The sequence below is a fragment of the Struthio camelus genome, chromosome 4 (genome assembly GCF_040807025.1).
Source record: "Struthio camelus isolate bStrCam1 chromosome 4, bStrCam1.hap1, whole genome shotgun sequence".
NCBI lineage: Eukaryota > Metazoa > Chordata > Aves > Struthioniformes > Struthionidae > Struthio > Struthio camelus.
In genome coordinates, this window is record NC_090945.1 from 72,133,418 (window position 1) to 72,146,629 (window position 13,212).

Sequence of the window (13,212 nt, forward strand, 5' to 3'; positions counted from 1 at the left end):
CTCTCCCCATCCTTCAAAGGTACAATAAATACAATAACCACAATGGTCAAAACCTCCTTCCCTTATGTTCCATTGGACAAAGACAGTTTTGACAATAAGTCTTATCAGCCTCCAAACCTAAAAGACACATAGCTCCCTCTCCTTTACCTGGAATAGGATCTCACAAGCTTTGTGTGGTCTCAGTCTAAGCCTTCTGGTTAGGCTTCAGTACAGTCTTACCACTTGGTGCAATCTAACTATAGTCCTTGTCAGCCACCAAGATTACAACCACAGGTTCTTTAACACCACCTCTCCAAGGTAAGAGTGACAACAGGATTTCCTGAATCCCAGTCTCCTGCCCATGATTGTCTGTCTGAGCTAGGCAGAACTTTGCCTTGTTCACCTGCTCACATTCTCTCTCTCCTTTTGTCAGACTCAACCCTCTTCCCATGTCTCCTTTGATGGCCAACTTTCTCTAGGAAGCAGAACACCTTAGTTTTTTCTTTTGTATTTTTTTCTTAAAAATACTTGCATATCTTTTTGGGCTGAATTAAAAAAAACATTTTTTTTAATAATCTGCAGTTTTAGGAACGATAATCTCCATGTGACAAAACCTTAAGTATGATATGTCTACTCTTACTAGTCAATTAAAGAAAAGAGGAAAAGATTTTCTTCAATATTCTAAAATAAGAAGTGTTTAAAAGGATGACAGCCAGTGAGGGTATCTCTGCTAGAGCTATGCATCTTGTACCCAGATTTCACTTCTTACTAGATTTCAAGAACAAATACTTGGATGAGAAAAATAAGTATAGGTACAGTACATTATGCCTGATTTATCTGCCTTCTCCAGAAATTATGAGCAATTATAATGCCAAAAATGAATATCTTTGTGAAATGCTTCACTAAATTAATTTGTTCAAGTACTCAGCTTCCACAAGCTCCATGAGTAGCAGTATTTAATGTTATATTGAAGTAAGACTGTTTTTATCGGTCCACAATCGGAAGGCTATTTCTATACTCTGCTAGTGACGTCTGTTGGGAGCAAATCCTAAATACACTGAACCCGGGAGAAGCCTTTTCTTTGATTTCATCAGTCTTCAAGAAGGCCCACTACTGGTCACAAAAGCATGTGCTCTCTGCATGGCAGATATCTGTAATATGCTTAATCAACAAACTGTAGCTTAAACTACGGGTTGGAATATCCCGAAGAGTAGTTTTCCCCATAATGCACACAGATCACAGACTGAATGAATATTGCCCTTTTATTACTGTTTAACTATTTAAATGGCAGATTATGGAACAGTTCACAGTTAAGCGAGGATCAACCCTTAGATAAGTTCATTTACAATAATGCAGTTCTGTATCAGTTTCAGTGCAATTGTGTCAACTCGTTATGCTTTTACTGTATGGCCACACATTGATCTTTTTCCATTAGTGGCAAAGAGAAATCTAAAGAAATTCATTTTTTTGTGAGAAAAGATATAATTATCTGTTGGATGGCATTTTTATTTCAGGCTATGCACTGACTCAATAAATGACCCAAAATAATTGGGAATATTGCATTGTTATATGTGTCATCTTTGGAATAAAAAACAAAAATGGGTACCGAAACACATTAGAGGCTAAATTTTCAGAAATGTATGTGCAACAGAGGTGAAAATGACCATAAGGCAGGTGCATGCACAAAAACACATGCATAACTGCAGTTAGTTCATGCAGGTGATTATCCTGATTGCAGACGCAAATGGTAAGTTAGATGTTTCACTGTTCATTTGCCCATATAAGTATTGTTTTTCCAAGCAATGGCATTGTATATATGTAAACTGAGAAGTAATCTGATTGTTAGTGTTACAATCCCTTTGCACAGGAGTAAATAATTACCAAAGAGGAAAAGAAAGTTAAAATCATGGTTGCAAGGTTGAATGGCATTAATTATTAGTGACACTGCAGCTCATTATATTGCAAAATCTCTTCCTGATTAGATGCATATTTAATAGGAGACAGGACTAGAAAAAAAAAAGCAAAAAGACTGCAACAAGTAATATTTCAAAGCTTTTGCAAACAATATAAACGTCCATTACCATGGTCTAGAATTTCTCAAATGGAAAGACCTCTTCTGGGACGTAAATGGCTTCCATTACACTGATTATTTTTTCTGTCAGAAATATAAGATACCTGTATACATCCTGTTTGTTTCAGTAAGAAACTGCTAGTGAGACAGCAATATTTTGCAATCAAAAAGACAACATAGGCAGGGATGCCTCTTACAGTTTGGACACATATCTTTCAATCAAAACTACTATGCATATTCAGCTACACAAAATATCATGTCATAACCAAACACAAACCCCACTGCCTGGGGTACAGCAGACTATAAAGATTCCAGTCAAATATCCCTCTCCACAGTTTTCACACATTTCCTGAATCCCTCCAAGCGCCTTTCCTCTGGAATTTTCTTTACAGCCCTGCTGCAAATACCATTCCTGGCTTTCCTTTTCTCACAGTGCTAATCATAACTCTAACATGAAACCCTAAGCCCTAAACCTAGAGTTGGGGCTGTAGCTTGGCCTTAGCCCCGGACTTTAGCGATGGCAAGGTGAAAAAGTTCTCAAGAGAGAAGTCTGAAGCCCACTGCTTGCTTTGGAAGCCCTTTCCCAGGCCTCTTCCAATTGCAGCTCTAGGATTTGTCTGTCTCTCAACAATAAATATAACAGTGACCCTAACTGTACTTCTAGAGTTGTGATACAGTTAAAGCCTAGAGCAGCAGACGAAGAAGGGCTGGAAAGCAGCTACCTGTGTCCAATTTGGGCTGAAAAAGTCAAATCCTCCCTGAGAAATTTTTTAACCAGGCCATGGCTGGAGGATTTGGCTAAATCTCACCCAAAGACTAAGGATAGGGTCACTAGGGTCAGGAGACCCTGCCCTATCCTGTTTTCTTTATTTGGAGAAAGAAAAAGCTTAGAGCTGCACTTGGGGCTAGAAAGAGGCTACCAGAGGAAGACTTAGGAGGCTGAAAAAATATCTCCTCTGAGAATGCTTTAATCCTAGAAAGAATTTTGTGTCTTAGGTTCAGAATGAGCCAAGACAAAGGCCTCGGTATTGTGTTAGAAAAGAGAAAAAAAAGAAAAGTGCAGTTAGCATACCAAGGAAAAGGAAAACCATGAGGGATGGGCAGGAAAAGCAACTCTCCCTTGAGAATGTTTTTTTTCTTCTGAGGCTGTGGACCTTTAAGATAAACCCAGCCCTAGGATTAGGGTTGTTTTTAAAGCTGGGAATAGGAGTAAGAATAAGCCAAGAGCTCTACTTAGAGTGGGGCTGCAAAGGAGCTGCAAGATGAATGTGAGGGCTCCAGAAAGAATTAACCCCTGACAATTTCTTCATCTGGTGCACTGGTGGGGGCTATAGGCAAGGATTAGTGTAAGTCCAGAGTGAGGCTTATGTTTAATGTTAGGTATTAGATTAGACTTCAGAGAAACATAAAGCTTAGAACTGCATTTCGACAAGGGCTGGAAAGTTACTGTGAGATGCACATATCTGCTGAAAATACAACTCACCCTTGACAACTTCTTCATCTCAGCCACTCGTGGGAGCCTTTTCACAGGGCTCAGGTTCAGCTCCAAAATAGCGTACAGGTTAGGGGGTAAGGTTAGGGTTAGGAGAGAGATGAAGCTTAGACCTGCACTTTGAGTAGAACTGGAAAGGGCTTGCAAGACTAAAGTGGCAGCCACAAATACAATTCACCCAAGACAACTTCTTGATCTTGGCCACTCATGGGGGCCAAGGTTAGTTCAGTCCTGCCTCAGGTTTAGGGTTAGGTTCATTTAGGAGTCTCTAAAGAAGTGATGCTCTTTTGGCATCACTATGGGTACATGTAATACATGCATTGCATGGAAGGCCTCTTTTGCAGAGATAGTGTTGGATTCTTTCCAGGTTAGGACAGATAAGCAGCAACCAGACAACGTACTGGCAGGCAGTACAGTTTTTCAAGTTTTTCATGGAGAATTAAATAACACTGAAGGACATGACATGATAAGCAGCAGGAGACACCTGTAGCCCAGTTAATACAAAGATGGGCATCCATTATTATTACCACAAGTGGACATGTGATGAAATAGGCAGGAAATATTTCCTTTCTTTATAGAATTCTTGGGGAAAACAATACCCCAACAGTCCTCATGGAATTAAGTTCTCACTTAAATTTCTCTTGCTATTCAATCATTCCTTCTCTCCTAAGAACAAGGGTTTTTTTAGGACTCTGGGATACCGATATTTTAACTTTCTCCATCTGTAAACTGGTTCATCAAGTGAGAAATGTTTCTATTGTTACAATAGTCTTGAAAAATTGTGCTAGGGAATTAGGGAAAATAGAAGCATTGAATTATTGAACAAGTGAATTAGTCTACAGCATCTGCTAAAGGCATTGGAAAGTATATAAAAATAATTAAACTCCTACAAAATAGTGATTTTTTCACCTAAATATCCAAAGACATTAATTTTGAAATGTGAAATGGAATGTGAAAACATTGCATTTATTAAAAGGGACATGACGCATTGAAAGACTTACAATGCCATCTCAAATATTCCCTGCCATATGTATAATTTTTAGAATGTAATGTTTTACTCATCTGAAAATCGTAGCTAGAGGTTTCTGTGATGCAAGGTTCTGTGCCACAGAGAAGAGGTAAGAAGACAAAATCCAACCTGCCTCACTCTAAAAAATACTGAATGCTATTTTCTTCTCCAAAAAATTGGGAGGTTTTAAGTTGATTCTAATATGGAATGTAAACAAATTTCAAAATCCAATGAGTTGCTGTTAAACAACACTGCTGTTCCCTAGCCACCTCACATTTATACTGTTAGGGTTAGTTACAAAACTATTTTGGCTTCATCAGGTTCACTGTACACCTTTCCTCCTGTCACTTTCCTCACTGTACACATTTCCTCTGTCCTACTGCTTTAATACAGAAAGGCTTTCAGTTCATAAAACTAATTTATTGCTTGCCAGCATGTACCTAAATTCAAATATTTGTGCACTCCAACATAAATTCACCACCATACTTTGCTGTGTGTCACTGAGCTCTCTTGTCCAATTTTAATGGAATACTAGATGAAGCTGATGTGCATATTTTCATCTCACACATACAAATTCATTATGAGAATGAATGCCTGAATTCAGCAAACAGAATACCACATGCAACATTACAAATTTAGATATACTTCTTTGAAAAACTAGTGGGAATAAAATTAAAGAGATAATAACTTCAGCAAAAACTCTGCCTGAAATTCAAGCCCCTAAGAAATTTCCTAGCTTTCTGAAAATTAGAAGAAGAAAGTATAAAAAACCAGAGGAAGAATAACATTTTATGTAAAGCTCACTCCGAAAGCACAAAGCACTATTCAGCTGGTAGATTAACAGGCAGAACTGCATTGTTTGTGTTGCACCTTTGCCTATCTGAAAAGTCGGATCTAATTTGCAACCCATTCTCTTTCCAAGTTGGTTAAGGATCAATGTTTCTTAATTTTACTCAGTTTTCTCTCACTGCCTAAGTACATACCCATATGTCCCTGGAAGTATTAGCCTGCAGTGTCCCAGATGAATCTAATTCTAGGAAGAGGGCTACTTCTTTCTACTGTTTCTCCTATCACAATTTATTCCCTGGATATTTCATTAAAATGCTGCAAGTTCCCAAAACATTAATAGAGGTTTAAGTAAGACTAGACTCCTTGCATTGACGTCTCATGTCTCAGCCATTCAGTCTTTTCTCCCAATTTGATATATATTGTAAATGCACCTTCACACACACTGCTTCAAGACCCTTTGGAATTGCTGTGACTATTGCTATACAAGTCTACTTGAAATATCTTTCTGTTAGTGCAATGAAAACCACGGAAGCAAAGAAAAACCTCACAGATCCTCATCTTTGGTAACTCAGTAAAACTTACTGAAGTTGACAGATGGGGCCATTCCCAACACATTGTGATTGTATATACACTAAATTGTCATATTTGATAGAAGAAGTCAAGATTGATGCCATTCCATGTTTCCCTACTGTCTTCATACCCCCCTCCTCCCCCATCCTACCAACTTTTAAGCAATTCCTGATGGGTTCAATGACAAGACAATGATCCCATCTGGGAAAGGAGTAGCATGGAACCACATTCTCCCTTTGACTTCTATGCCAGAAAGGGAATGAATTTGAAGGGAGTTTCAGCTTGACACTGCGTATGCTACACAATCTGCTGGCACAGCCAGCCCAGCACTGCAGAGAGGGGTGCACAGCCTCCCACTGTCAAGGAAGAAGCAGCAGTTCCCAAGCCATAGTTGCCAACTGCGATGTGACCAGGCCTGACAAAGAAGTCATATCACAGCAAAATACGTGTTCCAGCAAGAGTGCTGGGTTTTGGGAGCAGGGAATAGGGGGAAATGGAGCTCTTACTTCTCTTGGAGATACTCATAATGCATCAGTGGGTGTGTAGAAAAAATAATCAATCAATCAGAAGCACAGCCCATCTTTCTAGGCTCAAAGTGATGGAGAAACCTCTCTATCTCAACATCAGCTGCTCCAGTGATTTATTATTAACTCTATTAAAAAAGTCACACTGTGTTTGTAGTCTGAAATTATCTCACTTCAACGTCCAATCGTTTGTTTTGTCTGCTAAATTAAAGAAGCATCTGCTATCAGACTTTTCTTCCCATGCAGGTATTTTTACAGCAAGTCGCCTCTTGAGCTCTCGTTCAAGAGAGTTAAGTTAAATGGACTGAGTTTTAATCTCCTGTAGTAAGTAGGATATTTCAGACCTTGACTGATTCGTACAGCTCTTTTCTGAACCATTTCAGGTTTGTCAAGCTCCTTTTAAAGGTGAAAATATTAGATTTGAGCACAGTGTTCCATTAATTAGGGGTAGCTGAAAATGTGAAAGAATGTTTCCTCTTTGGAGAATGCCAATTTGCTGAAATCAAACAACGGTGGTAACATGTCAAATCTTTCAAGAGCTCACTGTTTTTTCCCTCAGCTTGCCTATTCTGCCGGCTGCTGCAGAATTACAGCCTGTGGTGTTCTGATAGTATTAACTCAAATCTCTATAATTTCTTAATGGCTAGATGAACTGTAGCTTCAAATTCAGTCAGAGCTTTCTGCTCAGTGATAAATGAGACAGTTCTGCCTCTTTCCCCATGAAGGAAATAGGGCTTGTAAGTCTTCTGGACTTCCTGGTCCCTAGCAGGACTTAACCCAGTTCCAGAAGTTTCTCTGGGACGTGAGCTTTGCTTTATTAACCTGCATAACCAGGTTCACCATTTCTGCTGTACTGATTATTGATGATTACTGAAAGGTATTTCATTCTTTCCTAACATCTACGATATCAGCTTTTAAAACTACCTATAGAGTTCTTATGTATTCCCATTTCTCCTAAAGACAAACTGGAACAACATGCTGGGGAGCTGGGCAGTTTTTTCAGAAGTCCAAATACTTTTATTTGATTGGAATCTATCTAATCAAAGGTTTCCTCACCTGCTTACTTACCTCAGACTTAAACAAGAGGTAATTTTGACTTTCCCACTACTAAATAAGGACTGTGTCATCTCTTTGGATAGAAAGGGTGACATCTCCTGTACTTCACCAGCTAGTAACAACTCCTTCTCCTGACAAGTAGAAGTCACTTTGATGACAAAAGGTGTGGTTCCTTAGGAACTTATCCTGATAAAGTCTAGTCTACAGCATTCCTCCTCCTCTTCCTCCCTTGTGTGACCACACTAGGAGCCACCAGAATAAGCTCCCCCCATGAGCTGGATCATACTGCTTTGCTGTCGTAAAGGAAAAGGTGGGACCACAGAAACTCAGCTTTAACTTGGTTTAAACTACCCTGGAACAACATTCTCAGGCTGTCACTCAGCAAACATTTCTTTCTGCAGCAGTGCTTCCACTTTAATGGCTTCACCTTTTTCCCCTCTGATGACTTGCTCATTCCTTATCTCAGCACTGCCTGCTCAGTTGTATCAGTTTGTGCAGCTCAGCAGTGAATCATATCACAAAACTGGCTAAGTTTAACCCAACCCAGAAGAAATAAGTTGTTTTTAATCTAATCAGTTCTCTGATCTGATTCTTTCTGCAGCTGCACAAATAGTGGTAGGGGCAAAACTGGAAAGAGAGGGAAGAGTGACAAGAATAACCAGTTGAAGGAGAGCAGATCAGGATGCCACTGAATGAGGTGCTGTCAAACTAGGGCCTCTCTGAGAACACCTTGGTATGATGTTCCTCTAACCATTGAACTCTGTGCTTTTATTTTATTCCTGAAGTCAATATATATCATGAATTAAAATGACTAGTTCTGATAAGTATACTAATCAGACTATTTTGCATGGGTTTCCTATGTGTCAGCTTGTAAATGGCTCTCAGCCAAGATATGGTTGGGTATTTGAAGGTTTATTCCTTCTGTGCAGGTTATATTATCTATTCTGCCAACGAAACTGGAAGTAGCAAAAAAATTATTTGGCTCTCAATTACCTCAGTCTCTGTCTCAAGATCTAGCAAGCACAGAAGACCTTAGGTTTGTGCATGGTAACACCTACCCATGATACCAATGTTTTTGTACAACCCTATCATCTCCACTACCTCAATGCCCCTTCCAAGCTTGGTAATTCACGGGGAACAAAATGTCCACCTCATCAAATTACTTCTTTTCCATAATTAGTCTGAATGACATTCCGTTTACCTTTTGGCATCCTTTTGGTAAATCCATAGCTGGAGATTTTGATGCTTCTTTGTTACGCTTGATGCAGTTCTAGACCTATTCTGCAATTAGAGTACACGTATTTTGTGATTTAAATGTCTACTGTATTGAACTGTTTGATGTTTATTCCACAACTTGCTGAGTGATTTCAGCTCCTATCAAAACCAGTCGGAGTTAAGAGTAGTTAGCACTTGAAGACAGCTCAAAAAATCAACCCCTTAGTGATACACCATTTGCCTTTGTTACATTATTTGTGTGAGCTTTGATGCAACTAATAATTAACATAGTCATAGAATTATTCAGACTGGAAGGGACTTCAGGAGGTCTCTAGCGCAGCCTCCTGTTCAAAGTAGGGTCAGCTGCGAAATCAGATCAGGAGATCAAATCAGATCATAACACTGAATACCAAATCAGATGTGATAAGTGGTTGATATCTTCTAGTTTCTTGTAGTCTTTTCCAGAATTCTTTACAAACCAACAGCACATAAGATGGTTTCATAACCAGGGCATGGACTGAGGAACATTCAACTACACATAGTCTCAATATCTAAGTATAATCTGAATTCAATGCAAAAAATAAGAAAATCAGGCATAGATTGTTTTTTCTGAACATTTTGAGAATCAAGACTACCCTGCCTGACTTGTGCACGATTTTCTATGAAGCTGTGCTGAAATATAAAAACAAGGTAGTCTAATGGATAATAAGCAAAAAGCAAAGAGAAAGAAATTATAAATGAAAACTCTAAGTCCGTTCAAATGTGAAACTCTCTGCATTTTCAGCAGTTTCCATCTTTCCTCTGTTCTCTTCTTCCCAAATTTAAGGAGAATTTTTTAAGAAAAAATGGACATTAAAAAAGCCTAAAGAAATATTAGTATGTTTCACTCCACAGTACACCTTCCTTGATCTTACTCATTTGAATTCACTGTTAACTCCTGTGTGGTCCAGTTCACTACCCTCTTTTGATACAGCTGTTTCAGGACAGATTTCTGAAATTGATGGAAGCTACGCTGAGCAGCAGAGTCAAGTCTGCATCCCCGCTATTAAGTTTGTGTGGCAGCATTCACTAGCACTGAGACCAATGGGCATAGAATGGCCCATGTTCCTGCTACTAAGCCCACTTATCCTTCAAAGATGGATAACTATATCCTATCTACCTTTGATAATGATCCATGGCATGGGCTAAGATCTGAACAGTTCTTGGCAAGTGTTGGGGAGCATAAAAGTTGATCTGGGCCAAAAGCTTACCAGGGAATGTTCTAGCAATATTACAGTGCATGTATTTAAGTTGTGTTCCTGGAAACATTCCTTGGCACTGTTTCATTTAATAGTATAGAAATGGCCAAGGATATTTCTAAAGAGCAGAGTAGATGGCTGGAGAACGTACTGCTGTCTCTGTTTCTGTTCACTGCTTTTGAGCTTTGGCTCAAAATTATCTCTGCTGCACTTAGGAGAAGCTGAACTCAGACCAGGCCTGGTAACCTGGGCTGTAGTGCACTTAGGCTTTGCCACATCTGATCTGTCCAGCCCACGTGAACCTAAATAAGTACGAGCTGAGTCTGAGAGAACTTGGTTTGTTCAGCCTTAAGAGAAGGCTCAACGGAGATCTTGCTGTCTACAACTACTTAGTAAGAGGATATAGAGAGGATGGAGCAAAAGTCTTCTCCAAGGTATGCAGTGATAGGACAAGTGGCAAAGGAAACAAGCTGGAACACAGGAAATATTATTTACACATAAGGAAGAACTTTTCCACCAGGAGTGTGGTAAAATACTGGACCAGGTTGCCTAGAGAGAAATCTCCATCCTTGATGATGCTCAGAACTTGAGAGACCTGACCTAGTTGAACCTCCTTCAGATAGGGCTAGATGATTGGCAGAGGTCCCTTTCACCCTAAATTATTCTATGATTCTAAGAAAAAAAAATAGATCTTTCCAGGTCCTTTGCTAAGGAGAGAGTGGCTCTTAGCATAGGCTTGAGGATTTATAAGAGAAAAGGTATTTCATTTTGAGAATAAGCAAGAAATTACAGTCCCATACCTAAACTGGCCTGGCTGGCCAAGCAATTCATTTTTTTGTGGAAACTATGGCAACAGAATGAATGAATACAGCAGCAAACTAAATTGCAACCAACAAAGACCCACCACCTAGCTGTGGAATAGCCTACATATGAAGAAGACATTCTATAAGGCTTCTTGGAAACAGGATATTTTTTTCTATCTTATTTACATAGCTCTTTGGAGATCTTCTTTCATATAGTTTCACTTCTAGGTACACAAGCCTAGTCTTCTCTATTGTTTAGGAGGCTAAAAATCTCTGATGCCTCTTTGGGGATTACAGCTCTATCATGCACATGCACGTTTCTAAACCAGCTTTCTAATCTTTCCCTCCCAACAACTGTCCAGCTATTTCCAAATCTCATTTAGAAACAGCTGTCTTCCCTTCTTTAAATCTTCATTCCTTTCTCTGTCTGTGCTCACACATATTTGGGAGACATGCTTTTGCTTGCTTCTTTGTTCCCTGTGATATCATCTAAAATAAAGGATGAATTCTGTGAATCATAAAATTGTCCTTACTCTAGCAAAAAACAGTCCCAGCAAGTCCCATTTCCAGAGAAAAGAGTCTGCCGAATGAACCCCACTGCATATTTTCCAGAAAAACCATCCTGATTTGGAACTCATTCCTTTCAGAAAACTGCTTAGTTCTACTTCTGTGAAGTTGGCATGAAAGCAGAATCTGATCTTTGGGCAATAGAGCCAGATAAATACTAACTTTGGATGTACTTCTTTTTCATGATCATTCTTTAAAAACATTTTTAAGATGGTAGTACTAAGATCACTCCCCACTTGCAAATATTGCAGCAATTATGCAGCACTTTGGTGCCAGTACACACAACAGAGCTCCTCCCCCAGGGCTATGCTCTGTGCCGCTTAACTGTACATTTTTCATTAACATTTATTTTTATTAGCAAACCTAGCCCTGAGCGCCAGTCAGTCAGCCTGCACGTAGACAATGTGCTGCTCCCACAGACAAAAAAAGTCAGAAGAAGAATTTTAAATGAACTGCTTCAGAAGTGTTTACCATCTAAACTTCTTTCCCAAAGTGCTACTGTGGATAGCTAGAGTGCATCTAACTACCTGATTTTCTACCTGGGAGTGAATTTTCACCAAGCATAAGCATCTCTCCAGTGGTGATAAACAGCCTTGCCAATCATTTCTGTGCACTCTTTATTCATTCAGATCCACACAACAGAATTATGTCTCCAGTATAGAACATGGTTTCACTGAAAAAGCTTTGTTCACATGAATCTCTAAACATCTGTTCAAGTTTTTCTCATTCCCAGTCCCCATCTATTAGAAATTCTATGTACACTCTATGGAAAGTTTACTATAAGTTTATCTTAACCAAATAGAAGAACTTTCTTCACATCAAGTGAATTCAGCTCCCCATAAAAGAAGTAACATGAAGCTAACAATTTAATCAAATCCCATTTAAATCTGGAGAAACAGAATTTAACAGGGAGGTAAGTGGTGTTCAGGCCTCCGTGCACAAATGAATTATGAAAATTTGTATTGAATTGTTACGAAATTTGCCTGTTACGAGGCATATCTAGGTCATATATTTCCAAGACTGGGACTGCTAATGAAATAGGGTGAAATATAGTTGTATTTTCATTATACATTTCCATACATTTTTTATGAAAGCTGGTACATCACCAGTAGAAAAGCCAGTATTCTCTCAGCTGAGCCATTTGAATAGGAGTACTCATCAAAATGAGTTAAGTTAGTTTTAGTATATCAAATAACTTTTTAGTTTTGTTGATTTTCTCCCCTGTCTGAATAAAGCTCATAGCAAGCAGGTATATTGTACTATTTCTGAGAAAGACACTTCTGTCTTTACTGAGGTCAACTCTCCTTTCCTCCCTAACTTTCAGGTGCTTCAGAGAGAAATGTTAATCTGTCTCTCTTTTACTTGCTTATTCTACTGCTGGTTATTCCATCTCAGGGCACTGGAGAATGGTACTTCAGGAAGCTAAAAAGATCTCTGCATCTAATTTTGCCGTAGGAAACAAAAAAACACAGACAGCCACCTTTTTATCACACAATAGTATTAGAGTGTCTCATGATTTCTAATGCATTTATACAACAGGCCAGTAAGATAGGCAGGTGCCATACTGCTATACAAGCTGGGAACTGAAATATAGACTAATTTTATTTTTTAGTGTTGAGGTACTTAGCATTAAAAAAGTCATCAAAAATAAATGTTCTGCCATTGAACTCTTCTATCACTGCCCTGAAATTGTCTACATTGCTAATGAATACTTATATAGTATCTCATGCAATAGGAACCATCAGGTCTCAAGATCGTGATGCCTGCTGAGCCATCCTGAACAACATTTAAGTATCTTCATCCTAAAAGGATACAACACATCCTAGATGTCACACAATCCTCACTTGGTTCCTGCCACCTTAGATACTAAGAAATGAAGTAAAGGTCTCAAACTGAGGT